At 46.0% G+C, this 17,079-nt stretch overlaps 1 protein-coding gene and 1 pseudogene across 3 annotated transcripts in view; one reads left to right on the top strand and one right to left on the bottom strand.

Moving 5' to 3' along the window:
* The window catches only part of KSR1 (kinase suppressor of ras 1), a 170,693-nt gene that overhangs the window by 56,628 nt on the left and 96,986 nt on the right, over nucleotides 1-17,079 (top strand). The window lies entirely within an intron of this gene.
* Nucleotides 13,837-14,762, bottom strand: LOC129470208 (myb/SANT-like DNA-binding domain-containing protein 3; annotated as a pseudogene).

Below are 17,079 nucleotides of genomic sequence, written 5' to 3'. Positions count from 1 at the left end.
TGCATTTTCATTGCTGTGTGTTATTCGATTGACTGATTAGCACAATTTTTCTATCCATTCTCCTGTTGAACATTTTATTTGTTTACATTTTGAGGATATTCCTAAAAAATGCTGCAGGCTAGATGCGGTGGCTCATGTCTGTAATCCTGACACTTTGGGAGTCTGAGGCAGGAGGATCACCTGAGCCCAGGAGTTCAAGACCAGCCTGCGCAACATAGCAAGACTCCCTCTCTATAAAAAAAAAAAAAATGCTGCTGTGAGCATTGTTGGGCATGACTCTTGGTCAGCCTGTATTGTGTATGTGCAGGCACACACTTGTGTTGGGTGTACCTGGAGGCGGCATCACTGCATCTCATCCCATCTTCGTATTAACCTTGTAAGCCGATGGGGAGAGTGGCTCACCTTAGCAAGTGTGTGTCTGCTGGGACCCCAGGGAAGCTTTGCTTACTGTCCTATGTCTATACCCCTTGGGTTGTCTCTGAGCTTCTCTTGGGGACACATCGTTTTCCAGATGTTGTGAGGAATTAGAGCAGTAAAGCTTGCTTGCTGCTTACGTTTAACCCCTGCAATGCAGAAAATGGGAGTTGGATGTAGCCAGTGTCGGGGGCTGGTGAAGAAGGGTGTAGGGCTGTGTTGGGGCACAGCCTGCTCATCACACAGGTCCTCCAGAGTGGACCTGAGTGCCCAACCCCTTTAATCTTTGGTGTCTGCCTGCAGTGTTTCCTCCCAAGTGGGTTTGGTGCCCTTCCAGCATATTGAGTGGAGAATGGTCAGAAAGGCTGAGGCTTCAGCCGACTCTCCGGGCCACTGCTTGCGGTGCAGCAAAGCTCTTAATGTGTTTTCATAATCAAAGCAGAAAGGTCCCATTGTGGTGCTAACGCCTTTGCCATAAAGCACTTTTTGTTTCCTAACAAAATTCCAAGTCGCAAAAGCAAGTCAGCTTAGCAAAAACACAATACCAATGAATGGCCATTTGCCACTTGCAACAGCTAGGCAAGCTCCCAGTAAATAACACTCGGTTAGCCTGTGTTTTATTGGGGCACCCCAAAGACACGAAAATACTTTGCAGGCTACTTGGAGGAAAACAGTAAGATATTAGGAGTCATATTTATCACTGGGGAATTATAACCTGATATTAAGGTGCCAGTTAGGGTTTGTTTGGCTACATATTTCAGAAAATTAAGTAAGGCTGAGGACAGTAGCTCACGCCTGTAATCCCAGCACTTTGAGGGGCTGAGATAGGTGGATCACCTGAGGTCAGGAGTTCAAGACCAGCCTGGCCAACATGGTGAAACCCTGTCTCTATTAAAAATACAAAAAACTAGCTGGGCATGGTGGCATACGCTTGTAATCCCAGCTACTCAGGAGGCTGAGGCAGGAGAATCCCTTGAACTCAGGAGGCAGAGGTTGCAGTGAGGCGAGATTGCGCCATTGCACTCCAACCTGGGCAACAGGAGCAAAACTCCATCTCAAAAAAAAAAGAAAAGTAACACTGGAAGTAAGGGACTATTTTTCTTATGAAACAAAATGCCCAGAGGCTGACAGTCTTACGGCTCCACATTGCTGCCTCCTGTCTTTTTGCTTTATCATCTTCAGCACAAAGCCTCATGCTCCCAAGATGGCTGCTATATCTCCAGGCTTCACATTTGCATTTCAGGTAGGAAGGTGGCTTTTGTCAACTGCCTCTTATCCATTTTAATGAGGAAAACTAACTTTCTGGAAGTACCAAGCAATAGGCTTTCCCTTACATTTCACTGGCTAGAACGGGATCACATGGCAACCACTGGTTGTCAGGGTGGCTGGGAGCTGAGCACATTGTTATTTGAACAAAATCAGGGATTCCCGAGGTTAAGGAAGGAAAAGGAGGATGGACGTGGAAAGGCAGCTAACAGCAACTACCATGATTCACTGGATAAAATAGATAGGAAACAAGTTGTTTCATAGAAAGCTAATTTATATTCAGTAACTGAAACATTCCTGTAAGCACTAAAATTATTTTAATCATTTTAATTGCATTCGTGTGCCGCATTGTCAACAACAGACCACGTGTATGACAGTAATCCCATAAGATTATAGTACTGTATTTTTGCTGTATCTTTTCTGTGTTCTGTTATGTTTAGATTTGTCTTACAAATGTATTACAGTCACCTACCATACTCATTACTGTGATGTTCACACAAAGCCAAAATCACCTAAGGACATGTTTCTCAGAATGTATTTCTGTCGTTACACTCCGCATGACTGTAGTTTGAGAAGACACATTTTCTTCTAAACAACTTAATGACTTTTTCGGTGTGGCTGGGAGTCTCAGTAGGCTCTACTGAGGTGTGGTTTGAACGTCCACTTTGCCTCTCATATAATGGTCCTAGAAAATTATGCTTTTTAAATCTTGGGTCTGTTTCGTAGTTTTGTTTTGTTTTGTTTTGTTTTTCCACTTATTCCATTATTGCTGTCAGGTGTTGTGGCCTCTGTGCATTTACCTCTGGAAACCTGGTTCTTTTCACCTTAAAATGTTCTGCTTTACTAGAATCTATGGATGGCGGAAAGCAGAGAACCCAGCATGGTAGAAATGCGGATTGAGGAAGGAGGCTCTGGGGGAACTGTGGACTCTCCTCTAGGTTAGGTAGGGCTTTCGTGAGCGGGCTTAGTCTGTTTTATCAGCTCTGATCTCTCCTGGCCTATCAGATAAAAGAACTTGCCTTTGTTGTTGTTGTTGTTGTTGTTAAGGGAAGGAGTTTGAAATCTCCAGTCAAGGCAATATTTAACAATTGGCTCTCCGTGGCTGACTTAATGCTAATTTTCTCATCACCATTCAACATAGCTTCCTCCTTACCTCATCTGTCTTTGTGAATGTAGCTCCCAATTTTATAAGTACAACCTCTAGAAAACCTGGTTTTATCTAATTAAGAGATCTATCACATCCAGGAAGTTGCCAAAGGAGAATATCGAGAAAAGGTAGTTGTGTGACGTTGGGCTAGTTACCTGATCTCTGTCTGTTTTCTCATCTGTGCAAGAGCAGTCGCAATGATTGCCTTATGGTCATTGTAAGAAATGAGGATGAGTTAAATGGAATAGTGCCTAGCATGTAGTAAATGCTCAAAAAAGCTATTATCATTAATATTATCATCATTATCACAGATGGGGTGTGTTCATTGTGGGATTGGGCCACCCTGGGAGGGTGTTTGGACGGAGGCCACTGTGAGCCATATTTACCTGATGAGAGAGATCGATCCATTGTTGGAATAGATGTCTTCATGTGCCTTTGTCCTCGCTCCCTTTCTGTGGTAGTGCAGAGTACAGTCTCCCTCCCCCTCCTCCTCCTCCCCCTTTCATCCTTTCTTCCATCATTTTCATATCTGATTACAAGAGTAATATATGTTCCTTGTGGAAAATTTGAAAAGCATAAAAGAAAATTGAAACACTCTTAAAAATGTATACATAGAGAGAACTTTTCAAAGCTGGGATCATCCTGTACTTTTTGCTCTATAGCCTGCTTTCATTTTTTATTTTCTTTCTTTCTTTTTTAATATTTAAAGAGGTACATTCTGAGCCAAATGTGAAGACCATGACCCATGATAGCTTCAGGAGGTCCTGAGAGCATGTGCCCAAGGTGGTTGGGTTACAGCTTGGTTTTATACATTTTCATGAGACAGAATGACCAGTCTAAACATTAAAACAGAGATCTTAATACAAAAGAGACTCTTTGTGGGAATGAGATACCAAATTCCAACCTGACTCTAGTATAACATCACATGACAGATAGCAGGCCCTGAAAGAAAGAAACAAAAACAGAAGTGTTTTATTCTAAAATAGATTTCTTTGATATATTTTGAAATGGCCCTGCAAAGCTGTCTCTTGTGGGGGAAATTTACGTTCTGTAGAGAATCCCCTTCCCTTTCTAGGTAATTTTCTGATCCTGAAAAGATAAACTGAGATCCTAGCACCTTTTAAAGGTCTGAATGGGAAACATTTGCCATCTATTGCCTTTAAGGGTGGCTACCTATGAGACTTCATCTACATAATAGGAACGCTGGGCTCCACAACCCCTTATCTTAACCCAGACACTCGTTTCTATTGATTCCAGGTCTTTAATAAGTCTTTTTCTTTTTCTTTCTTTTTTTTTTGAGCCAGAGTCTCACTCACTCTATGGCCCAGGCTGGAGTGCAATGGCGTGATCTCGGCTCACTGCAACATCCACCCCCTGGGCTCAAGTGCACACCATCATGCCTGGCTAATTTTATACTTTTAGTAGAGATGGGGTTTTGCCATGGTGCCCAGGCTGGTCTCAAACTCCTGATGCTGAGCTCAAGCAATCCGCCCACCTTGGCCTCCCAAAATGCTGGGATTACAGGCTTGGGCCACTGCGCCTAGCCAATAATAATTCTTTCATTTTCATTGGACGATAAACTACGAGTGTTAGTGAATACCGCTCCTGTATAGCATTTCATCAAATGGATTTCAACCTGGAGTTGGAAGAGACCACTGAGGATTAAAGATAGATTGGTTTTCCTGGGTGAGCTCAGAGAATCCACCCTTGGCCCACTTCTGTATTGTAAGACTTGCTTTTTTCTAACTGAGGGATGGAGTGCATTGCAGTTGGGTCCCTATGTTATGTAATCGTGGGGGTTTGTAAGCTTGGATTGTAAGTGGAAGATTTGGGGACCTGGGATGATTTCAGATAACAGGCAAGAATGGAAGAAGAATGATTGTAAGCTAAAGCAGTAACACGATTCAAGCTATTTATTCATTTGGTCATTATTGAGGACCTGCTGTATGCCACCACATGAGGCCAGATGCTCTTGATACAGAAATAAATAAGAAGACCTTCTAGTTTCAAACAGCATCTGTCTCAGTGAGTGAAGACTTAAAAAACCAATTCATGCGGTAGGCTGTTAGAGATGCTCTCATTGAAATCTATCCTGTCCCCAAAAGGAGTCTGAAGGAGGGGGTTGGCAAGGGGGGAGCTGGCAAAGGCTTTGTAGGGAGCAGGGCATTCTAGGTGGAGACAGCCTGTAAACAAGGCCCCAGAGGTGTGAAACAGCTTGGATGGATTAGCTTAGCAGCAATGAAGCAATAGCTACACCTTTTCATTTCTCAATCCATTTAATACTGGGTGGAGTAGCTGCACTTGTGAAATTTGGCATGAACCTTAATATTCTTAAAGTGAAAGAAAAAGGCAGAAGGTATGTATTTCGAAAGCATCCTATAGTTTTCTTTCCGTCCTTTTGGAAAGTGTAGCTCTCCCCCGGAAAAGCATAGAAGTGGTTTCTGTTAACTCTGGTGTTTGCTGTCTGCCTGCCCACCCAGTGCCCATCCATCATCTGAGTGCCCCCTCTCTACAAGGCACTGTGCAGGGAAGCTCAGAGCCTGACCTTGCCAGGCTCCTGCAATCTGGGGCGGTGGACATCTATGTTGATAATTGATGTTCTGTGCTGACAAGTTCTGTGGGAAAGTGGAGGTAGGGGCAAGAACTGTGTTGGCAGGAGTCGGGAAAGCTTAAGGCTGCGATGCTCAAAGGAGAGGATAAGTGATGGACACTCCCTAGACCCTCCTCCCTCTCCACCAAAGGCATAGCCTTCATAGTGCTGGAAATGTTCCATATCCCTCCATTGTACTGTGGTGGGAAAAAGACAGGGAAGGAGCCCTCCAGGGAACTGGCATTTGTTGTGGCCTGCACTGGCTGGGTCCTGGAGTAGGATGTGTGCATCATTAGCCCTGCATAGCACAGTAGCTGTGAGAAAGTGACCGCTCAGGTGTTGGGTGATGTGTCTAGGGTCACATTGTCTAGAAGAGTGGCAGGGCTGCGCTTGCTGCAGGCTTGCTTGATCCTGAAGCCCTGGTTCCTCTCACCATACCCTGGGCTGCGGAACTCACTTCTGGGCCTTCTGAGGCCGCTGGTGGGTAGTGGTGACAGTGGGAGGAGTAATACCTGAACAGAGGCTGCCCTAAATAATGGCTTGTGGTGGTCAGCGCCTGGAAGCCGTGGCTGTGGTTCCCTGCAGAAAGGAATTCTGAGGCCTCAGAAATGAGGTTTTTGTTTTGTTAAAATTGTCTTGGGCACCCACTCGCCAGTTGCAGGTCAGGGCCTGCCCTGTGGCTCAAGTGTGGGGCCACATGGAGGTTGAATCAACTGCTCCCTTAGGGCTCCCAGGGGTGGGAGGACAGGAAATCCCTCCAGGATTGTTTAGTTCAGCAATACTCCTCCCCACACCCGTGTTACAGCTGAGGAAAGGAGGCCCCTTCAACCCCAGGCATTTGGTGATTCTATCATGTCGGCATAGCTTCTTCTCTGACCTGGCCATGGTGCGTTTGATGCCAAGAATGGGCAGCCTGAGTGGTGTTGGTCAGTCAGTGCCACTCTGTCAGTCCTGGGACCCCAGCTGTCCCTGTTCTCTGCACAGCCCAGCCTTGGATGCTTGCTTGTGGGGCCTGCAATGTGAGTGTTTAGAGCTGCCAGATTTGTGGGGGATTTCTGCCACTGTTAAAACCAAACAAAAAGCAAGAAGCTCTACTGAGCTGTGTGATGATTTAAGCTCCAAACTGGGACAGGTTGTGGTGAGGGACCTAGAGTCTAAGAGCACAGGAAAGTCCATGGCACAGGCTTTGAGTGTGGGCCCCACCACCTGAGAGCTGTGAGATTCGGGAGGAGCTCTTCATCCAGCCAGCTGGGAGTGGGGATAGTAAAACTGTTTCCCCAGCTGGGAGTGGGGATAGTAAAACTGTTTCCCCAGCTGGGAGTGGGGATAGTAAAACTGTTTCCCCAGCCGGGAGTGGGGGTAGTAACACTGAACCTGGCAGGGCTGCTGTTAGACCATGGGTACTCGGTGCAGCAGAGTCTCTGTAAATGGCAGAGGTGGTGCTTTGCAGATGGGAGAAAGGAATAAACCTGTAGCTGATGTCAGGCCCTTTGCTGCACCCTTTATACCGAATTATTTCATTTCACTCCATAACACCTCTGAAATAGGCTACACTGTTCCCATTTGACAGACACCAAAATGAGTTTCGGAGAGTTTCTGAAACTTGTCCAAGTTCATGTAGCAAATGGAGTTTAACTTCCAAATTCTTTCCACCTTGCCATGAGAAAATTTCCATTCCTGCAGAAGATGGCCTTCTATAAAGGGCACCAAAGGGATTTAAGTCACACCCTGGGACACATTCCTAGATCCAAGTGGTTTCTGTATGTTATAGGCCAGACAGTAGCAAATGCAATAGGTAAATTTATGTGCCTGTGGAGGGAGAGAATTAGTTTTTTCCCCTCCCTGGACTTTAACTCTGGAAAGCTTAATCTTCTAAAGCTTAATCTTTAGAAAGGGCTCAGAAACTCTGCTTGGTGCGCATAATAAGTGCTGTGTCCCCTAAGGCATTTATTAGATAAAACGAAAATTAAATAAATAAATAAAATGCTAATCGTGCCACCAGCCCTGAAGTCTCCTTGTCTCTGCTGGCTTTTCCGTGCAGAACGGGCACAGTGGAGCTTTGTTCTTCTGCCCCTTTGTCCGGACGAGGCCTCTCAGTGGTGACTCACAGGCAGGGAGGCCAGGCTGTGCCCGCCCAGGTTTCCCAGGCCCCGCTGCCTCCAACTCTCACTGGCCTCCTTTTCCCGGGGGTGGGGCGGCCCCCTGCCAGTGGATGGGAGGGGTGCTGCCTTCCCCCTTACCCATTTCTCCCCGTGGCCAAAAGGGGCTGAGAGCAGGTAGCTGGAGGGGGCGGGAGACGTGTGAGTCCCTGTTTGCCAATTGGCCTAACTGGAATCTTCCTGAAATCATTGTATCCCTGTGAGCAGACAGCAGGCACTATGGGCTGTTTGGCCTTCGGTTCGCTTCCTGCCTTGGGCAGTCTGTGGAATGGGAGCCCAGTCCTCAAGCACTGGTGGCTGTCACCGACAGGAAGTTTGTTCAGCACCGTGGTTCTGAACCCCATCCTCCTGTTTGAATCATGGGTGCTTTTAAAACACATCCATATCAGGAGCACAGCCCTGGGCCAGCTGACTTAGTACCTCTGGGGTGGGAATTGGCCCAGGCATCTCTGTATGTATACCCGCTCCAAGTGATTCTGATACACAGGGAGGGTGGGAAGCCCCTGGTTAGGATACCCGAGCTGAAAGGACTGCTCAGGAGTTGCTTGTTCCACCCGTCAGTCTACCCATGAGGGCAGTGAGTTGACAAAGGCCATTCCTTTTCTTTTTTTTTTTTTGAAACAGGGTCTAGCTCCATTGCCCAAGTTGCAGTTCAGTAGCTCACTGGAGCCCCGACTTCCTGGGCTCAGGCAAGCCTCTTGCCTCAGCCTCTTGAGTAGCTAGGATCATAGACATGAGCCACCACACCTGGCTAGTTTTTGAATTTTTTTGTAGAGATGGGGTCTCACTATGTTGCCCAGGCTGGTCTCAAACTCCCTAGGCTCAAGTGATCCACCTGCCTCAGGCTCTCAAAGTGTGGGGATTGCAAGTGTGAGCCACCACGACTGCAAAGGCCTGCAAAGGCTACTCTGATGGAGGCAGGTGGGTTAGAACCAGGTCTCCTGACATCTGAGCTCCCAAAGCACTGCCTGTTGCCCTGTTAATCTACACTCTCATGGCTATGGGAAAGGCAGGCAGTTGGAATTATGATGTTGATGATAAAAATGTCTGCTCATCACCCCTGCTGCTAGGGAGACCAGGCTTAGGTTTACTTTCTTTGTTCTTTCCTTTCTCTTGCACATATTTGCCATCACATCTTTTCACATGACATCACAAGTATTTATTTTCTAGGCCATGAGTTCTCAGAGGGTCGGTTCTGGGTAATGGCTGGGTTTTTGTTACAGCCATTCTTATACACTGGTGCCTGGCCAGAGCAAGCTTTCAATAACTGTTATGGAGTGGAAAGGTGGATACCAGACCCCGAGCCTTGAGCCTGGTGGAGCGTCTCTCTGAGCCCCTGGGTTAAGTGGGTCAAGGCAACTACCCTTTGCACTTGGGGCAAGTTCACATGAAAAATCCATAGGCAGGCAGAGTCAGGAAAAACAGGACTGAGAAGGGGCTATGAACTCGATCCTAGGAATACTGGCTTACCTAAAACTAAACAACCACGCGATCCTCCACACAGCTTCCGCCCCGCTCCCCGTGGCCCTCCCGCCCAGCTCGCTTTTGCAGTGAGCAGATCCAGTATACATGTCACAGCTGGAATCTGGCTTGTGTTTAGAAATAAACAACTTGGCCCCTCTCTCTGCCTGGGATTTTCTTTTATCAGGAGATGCCCATGAGCCACCACCAGAGATGAGGTGTTCTTTCCAGCAGAGTTGAGGTGTTCTTTCCAGCAGAGATGAGGTGTTTCTTTCCACCAGAGATGAGGTGTTTCTTTCCACCAGAGATGAGGTGTTTCTTTCCAGCAGAGATGAGGTGTTTCTTTCCACCAGAGATGAGGTGTTTCTTTCCAGCAGAGATGAGGTGTTTCTTTCCACCAGAGATGAGGTGTTTCTTTCCACCAGAGATGAGGTGTTTCTTTCCACCAGAGATGAGGTGTTTCTTTCCACCAGAGATGAGGTGTTTCTTTCCAGCAGAGATGAGGTGTTTCTTTCGAGCAGAGATGAGGTGTTTCTTTCCACCAGAGATGAGGTGTTTCTTTCCACCAGAGATGAGGTGTTTCTTTCCACCAGAGATGAGGTGTTTCTTTCCACCAGAGATGAGGTGTTTCTTTCCACCAGAGATGAGGTGTTTCTTTCCACCAGAGATGAGGTGTTTCTTTCCAGCAGAGATGAGGTGTTTCTTTCCAGCAGAGATGAGGTGTTTCTTTCCAGCAGAGATGAGGTGTTTCTTTCCAGCAGAGATGAGGTGTTTCTTTCCAGCAGAGATGAGGTGTTTCTTTCCAGCAGAGATGAGGTGTTTCTTTCCAGCAGAGATGAGGTGTTTCTTTCCAGCAGAGATGAGGTGTTTCTTTCCAGCAGAGATGAGGTGTTTCTTTCCAGCAGAGATGAGGTGTTTCTTTCCAGCAGAGATGAGGTGTTTCTTTCCAGCAGAGATGAGGTGTTTCTTTCCAGCAGAGATGAGGTGTTTCTTTCCAGCAGAGATGAGGTGTTTCTTTCCAGCAGAGATGAGGTGTTTCTTTCCAGCAGAGATGAGGTGTTTCTTTACACCAGAGATGAGGTGTTTCTTTCCACCAGAGATGAGGTGTTTCTTTCCACCAGAGATGAGGTGTTTCTTTCCACCAGAGATGAGATGTTCTTTTCAGCAGAGATGAGGTGTTCTTTTCAGCAGCCTGCCCAAGAGCTCCAGGGAAAAGTGAGAGGGCTTTGTGGTGGGACAAACACCTTCACATTGTCCTTTTCTGGTTGGTATTGGAGAGGGCTTGAGTGTGTAGGCCAGATATGAAATAATTTGAGGGGTGGTGAATGCAGAGGACTAATCCACCAACCCCCCAGCAAGTTTGCAGTGAGGGAAAGTCTCTGTCTTGCAAGAGGAGACACCATAGTTAGTGAGCAATGGGTGCACCGCTCTGAATGCTGGCTGCCCAGCTAGGTTGCTTTTTGCAGGGTGGCCTGTCCTCAGGCAGCAGCCAGGCAACATTCTGGGGTGAGTAGCTCAGGGGATTCCTGTGTTTCTGCTGTAGCTAGTTCGGGGTACTAAGAAAGAAAAAAAGGATCCTGCTACCATCATGTTAGGTAGAAACTGGCAGTTTAGAAATATAGCATGGGGAGGGGCCTCCTCTCTCACACAGGGCCCTGGGGAGTGTAAATTGGTACAACTACTCTCAGGAGAACTTGACTAGATGTGGTGAAGTTAGGGATACACATACCCTATAGCCAAAAATTTTACTTCTACTGTCTGTACTGGAAAAACTAGCATGCAAGTGCTCAAGGAGAAATAGATGTATATTGTAGCATTTTTGGTGATGATGAAAAACTAGAAGGAAACTAAAAGCCTATTAGCCAGGAAATATATCAATAAATGATGGTTTACACAGTGTAGTAGTTTTCACCAATTCCATCTGACACATGTTGCTGCCATCAAGTTGCTCGCAGTCTAATGGGGAAAGTTGGCAAATAAACAGCTGGGGCTTCCAGATAGTGAACGTTGATGTTATTGACCAAGTTCCTTGTCTTGCAAGACATGACCAATTTGGAGGGGATATTAGATAAAATGGAGTTCAAATAACAGTAACTCAAGCAAGTTAATTTTTCTCACACATAAAAGAAGTCTGGATATAGGTAACCCAATGTCGGTGTGGTGGGTCCACAAAGTCATTAGGAACTCAGGAACCTTCCAGCTCACCCTTCTGCCATTCCTTGTCCTTATGTTCCTAGATGGCTGCTGGAGCTCCAGCTTTCACATGCAGCTTTCCAGGGAGCAGGATGAATGAACTGAAGAAGGATGTGTCATGTATATATTCCTTTTGAAATTGCCATGTGGCACTTCCATTTATGTGTCATTGGCCAGGTATTAGTCACACAGCCTGCAAGGGAGGATGGAAATGAGCCAGCTAAAACCTCAGCATTCTGTTAGGAAGAAAGGAGAGTAGAAAGTGGGAGGCCACCACTAGATGATGAAAGATGAGATAATGAGTTTGGGTACCTCTGGCCCATGCAGGCCGGCCATCCATTTGGGGGTTAGATTGGGGCTGGAGCTTATGAGAGGAGTGGGGTTCAGAGTTTTCTAAATTGGGAGGCATCAGCATGTAGGTGATTGTGGGAGTCCTGGGAAGGAGGCTCCTGAGTTGTCAGAAAAGTAGGAGAACTGGGAAGCTAGAGGTGGGCATGTCTGGGAGGAGAGACCACCTGGCCAGATGCCCCAGTGAGGTCAAGCAGGATGAGGGTGGGAGTGAGAACACGGACTCTGGGGGCTTCTGCAAGAGCAGGTTTGGTGGAGTCGAGAGACTAAGATCAATGGAAGAGTAATATTGAACAGCTGAGGAAATGTGTCAAGATCTTTGAACTTGAAGGGAATAAGAGAGAAAAGGGGGAGCTGAAGAGAAAGTATTTATTAAGGCCAGAAAGATTTGAATGCAGGTTTGGAGGCTGAAGGACAGCCATCCCCTTCCCAAGGAGGGAGGTAATGATGGGAGGTGAGGATAGGCAAATCCAGCAAGTACAGGCCGGTGGCCTCCAGTATCTCTGCAAAGGGGCTTGTAGAGCATGAAACTGGTGAGATGCTGCCCCAGGAATTGGGGAAGAGCAAGGAATTAGATAGGATCAAGTCAAAGAGCTGCTAAGCCAGAGGAAGTAGGTCAAAACCTAAAACTTTGGATGTCCCCAACCCACCTGCACATTGAGTTTTCTCCAGTAGCAATTACAGGAGCAGAGAAAAAGAGATTACCCAGGATTAGAAGGCTGCAGACAGAGCGGCAGGAAAAGGCAGGGAGGGGGCTCTGGGTTCCTGGAGTGGCAGTGGTAGTGTGGAGTTCAAGCAGGGTTATATTACGTTATGCTGTAAGGTGGAAAAGGGTGGGGCACATTTTAGAAATATTCCCATTAGAAATGGTAAGAAAGAAAAAATCTTATGCCCATGAAGTAGTAAATGTCAGAGCATTGTCTCGTTACTGAAAATGTGATCATTCTAGACACACAGAATTGTGCTCTCAGTCACCCACATCAGTGCTTCTGTATATTTTGAGTTGCATTAATTTGCAGGCCACTTATTTTTTTTTTTTTTTTTTTTTTTTTTTTTTGCAGGCCACTTATTTAATATGAAAGTGTGCCTGCTTGTTACTTGGTAGCAGACCTGGGAGCCAGGTGGCCTGGGTTTAGATTCTAGCTCCACCTCTTACTTACTGTGTGAACTTGGACAGGGCTGTGTACAGTCAAGCAGGTTGTACACTGCACAAGGGGGTGAAGGGTTCCTGAAATCCAGACTGCCCCTATTGCCAGGAATATGCCTTTTGTGGGTCTGTGCTGTGTCTATGCAGAGGATGGGATGCACTGTTTCACCTTGCACAAAGGCACTGCATGGGTTGGTTCTGGCTCTGGCTTTGGGCAAGTTGCCTCTGCGCATCAGTTTCGTTGGAGAGGATAAATGAGTTACCGCATGTAATGTGCTTGGAACAGGGCCTGACACATGGCAAAGAACCATGGTAAGGATTAGATGCTGATTATATGTAGTACTGGAATGAGCTGAGCCTTCTGGGTCTCCTCTGAAGGCTTATCTTGAGTTTCCCAAAGCCTGGCATTTAGGAGAGGATACAGCTCTCCACCCCTTACAGTTTGGTCACTGAGTTTGCATTTTTTCCCAAAGGTTCCAAAGGTTTCCAAAGGTTCTCTCTAAACCTTAAGCTTTTCCAGGTTGCAGCTGCTTAATCTTAAGGCAGCTGACCTTGGTGTTGCTGGTGCCTTCATCCGAAAGAGGATGAGGTAGTTGGGGCCAAGGACACCCCGGGTAGTCTAGCAAGATTTGCCCTTGCTAGATATTTGCGTAAATCTTCTCCCTAACATCAAACTGGAGAAATGTAGGTGTGCTATAGGGAGAATGAAAACAGCCCTTTCCAATTTGGAACAGTTTGCATGGAAGGTGGGGCCTTGCCCCTATGGCATCCAGATCTGTTCGGTAACTGCAACTTTCTTTCTTTTTTTTCTTTTTCTCTTTTTCTTTCTTTCTTTCTTTCTTTCTTTCTTTCTTTCTTTCTTTCTTTCTTTCTTTCTTTCTTCCTTTCCCTTTCTTTCTCTCTCTCTCTGTTTCTTTCTCATGGTTCTTGTATGAATTCTAATTAAGAGACATTACATTCAGAATTATAGCAGTCATAGTGATAATTTTCAGAAGACTGTAACAGCTTCTTTGCCACTTGAGGGGTACAAAGGGTGCAGCTGTTTCACTGAAGGAATTCTTAAATAAGTGACTACTACCACTGGAATTTTCCTCGTTGTCGCTCGGTTACAGGTTACTGACCGCAAGTCCATGTTCCAGACATTTTTTGCCAACACAATTAATTACAAGAGAGCCACCCCCAAAGTCTTAGGGTGAATTGGGAAAGGGCCAGTTAAATGAGGAAACAAGCCATTCCTTGGTAAAAGTTTGTAGTTTTCTTTCCCGATACATCTTCTCTTTATTGAGAACTTCGTTTTTATCCTGTGTTCCCCTTCTGCCATCTCACACTCTCGCTCTGTCTGCTGGATTTTGGCCACAATGCACCTCATTCATTTGTATCAGTTGCAGTTGTAAGATGGACATTCGTTGATCGTGTTCAGTCCTCATGCATCTTTTTTAAAGCAGCTTCCTGAGAGATTTTGCTCCTGTAGTTTTTATTGGCTGTTATTCTGACAGCTGAACACGAGGGTTCAGGTTGAGAGGTCCTCTCACGTGTTGGAAAACGTATGAACTCTTTCTCATCATCGCACAGTTCTCTATTTGAAACAGCAAATGATTCTTGGGCCGTGGCGTCAGAGTGGTATTTGGGCTTCTCCTCCGGGGGGAGGGGTGGAGGGAGTGCTCTGCAGGAAGTAGAGCTGCTCCAGCAGCATGCTGGTGGTCTCCTTCCCTAGGACGTGGGTACTCAGGAGGGGACTGATGCTCCCTTTCACCTTCTCTCTCCTTTCATGGGCCATAATTGTTTTAGTCTGAGCCTTGATGTTCTCCCAGCACTTCTTCAGCTGTTTGAAATCCAGCAGGGACAGCTCGGCTGAGAGTTGCATTCATGGGTTGGCGCCTGCAGGTACATTGATTGCTTAAGGGCAATAGTTCGCACATCACTTTTCTTACATTCCAGCACATATTTATACTTTTCTACTAAAACCAGCAGGATGCTCTTTTCTAGTTCTGAGAAGTATTTGGCAGGTTTTATAATTTCATCGTTTTGCATTTTCCACTATATTTCTCCTGGCCGCTAGCTATCCTGTAATCCCAGCTACTTGGGAGGCTGAGGTAGGAGGACTGCTTGAGCCCAAGAGGTCAAGGCTACAGTGAGCCATGTTTGCACCACTGCACTCCAGCCTGAATGACAAAAGGAGACACTGCAGTGGCGCACCCCCCCCCCTTTTTTTTTTTCTTTTTTGAGACAGAGTCTTGCTCTGTCACCTACGCTAGAGTCCGATGGCGTGATCTTGGCCCACTGCAACCTCCACCTCCTGGGTTAAAGCGATTCTCCTGCCTCAGCCTCCCGAGTAGCTGGGACTACAGGCGCCAGCCACCACACCTGGCTAATTTTTGTATTTTTAGTAGAGATGGGATTTCACCATGTTGGCCAGGCTGGCCTTGAACTCCCGACCTCAAGTGATCCACCCACCTTGGCCTCGCAAAGTGCTGGGATTACAGGCGTGAGCCATGCCCAGCCTGACTTCTTGTTTGGGGCACAAATCAGACTGTATAAGAATCATGAGAAAAACAGTAATATCTTGGGCTTTCACCAGATGTTTTATCCTGGTCAGCAGTATCTTTAGAAGACATAAATTTTCATAGTTTCTTGATTTTAGGATATATTTCATAGTTTAATATTTCTGAAATTGGGAGGCTTTGTACAATGTCTTTAATGTAGTACTTCTTTGCTCTCCCCAAATGCTGTTATTACATTGATTATGTGTCTCATAAATGAACATCCCTACCTCTTGTGGGTCATCCAGGATGGAATTTGTTTTATTGGTCAGCAGAAAGGGCTGTGACCTAATTAGTGTATCGAGTAGGTATTCTGTGTAAGTTAATGCACTTATTTTGTTTTTTATTATTTTTGAGATGGAGTCTCACTCCGTTGCCGAGGCTGGAGTGCAGTGGCGCCATCACGGCTCATTGCGACCTCTGCCTACTGGGGTTCAAGCGATTCTTGTTCCTTAGAGCCTCCGGAGTAGCTGGGATTACAGGTGCATGCCACCATGCCCGGCTAATTTTTGTATTTTTAGTAGAGAGAGGGTGTCACCATGTTGGCCAGGCTGGTCTCAAAGTCCTGAGCTCAGGTGATCTGCCCACCTCAACCTCCCAAAGTGCTGGGATTACGGGCATGAACCACTGTGCCTGGCCAAGTTAACACATTTAGTCTTTAACAGATTTAGTCTTTGGAAGAAACTGAAGCTCAGGAATGGGTCAGTAATTTGTTAAAGGTCACACCGCTAGAAAAGAGTGGATCCAGTATGTGAGCCCAGCTCTGTCTAACCATGATGTTCAGTTCTTTCTCCTTCCCAGGAGAGACCTATACTTCTTCACTTCTGGCTCCTGCTGTTTTTTTAAGCCGAGGATGCCCTCTTATCTTCCTATTGAAACTCCATTTATGGGCCAGGCACAGTGGTTCACGTCTGTAATCCCAGTGCTTTGGGAGGCTGAGAAAGGAGGATCTCTTGAGCCCAGGAGTTTGAGACCAGCCTGGGCAAGATGGTGAGACTCTGCCTCTACAAAAATTAAAAAATAAATAAAGTTAGCTGGGTGTAGTGGTATTCACCTGTAACCCCAGCTACTCAGGAGGCTGAGGTGGGAGGATTGCTTGAGCCTGGGAGTGCGAGGCTGCAGTGAGCTATGGTCACGCCACTGCACTTCACCCTGGGTGACAAGAGACCCTGTCTCTACTGGAAAAAAAACCACAAAAATCCCAAAACAAAACTTACACCACTTGTTCCCCAAAAATCTATTGGAAAAAAAAACTCCATTTATTATTCTTTCAATTTGGGTAACATTTTATGATTATAAAAATGACACCTGTTCTTTGGCGATACAAAAAAGTAAAAAATAAAACTTTCTAGTGTTTACATTTTGAGATGTTAATTTTGCTATAAAAATAGAAATTGACCTCAAAGTTGAAAAAATAAAATTAATGCCTTAAAATAAAAAAGATATGTGAAGATGATACTGCAAATGTAGTTTTCTTATCTTGAGCTGTTAACTTTCTAGAAGATTATGGACATTGCCTCATATCATTAAGTACACTGTTAAAAGGGACTTAAAAAAAAAATGTTGCCTCATAGTTTTCTGTGATTGACACACCAGAATGTAGTTACCTACTTCCCCATGTTTGGCTATTTTAAGTTACACTTCCGTGAATAGGCTTATGCTTACACTTAATTGTTCGTTTAGGATAAATTCCTAGAAGTGGAGTCTGGCTCAAGGGGTGAGGGCCGCCTGGTGAGGCTTCTGTTGCATCATCCTGTTTCTCTGCTGCCCTCCAGGGGGGCGATGCCGCTCCACGCTCCTGCCATGCTCCTGCC

Source organism: Symphalangus syndactylus, chromosome 20, assembly GCF_028878055.3.
Source record: "Symphalangus syndactylus isolate Jambi chromosome 20, NHGRI_mSymSyn1-v2.1_pri, whole genome shotgun sequence".
Lineage (NCBI taxonomy): Eukaryota > Metazoa > Chordata > Mammalia > Primates > Hylobatidae > Symphalangus > Symphalangus syndactylus.
Note: the sequence above shows the minus strand (reverse complement) of the source record. Positions and strands in the feature narration are given on the sequence as shown.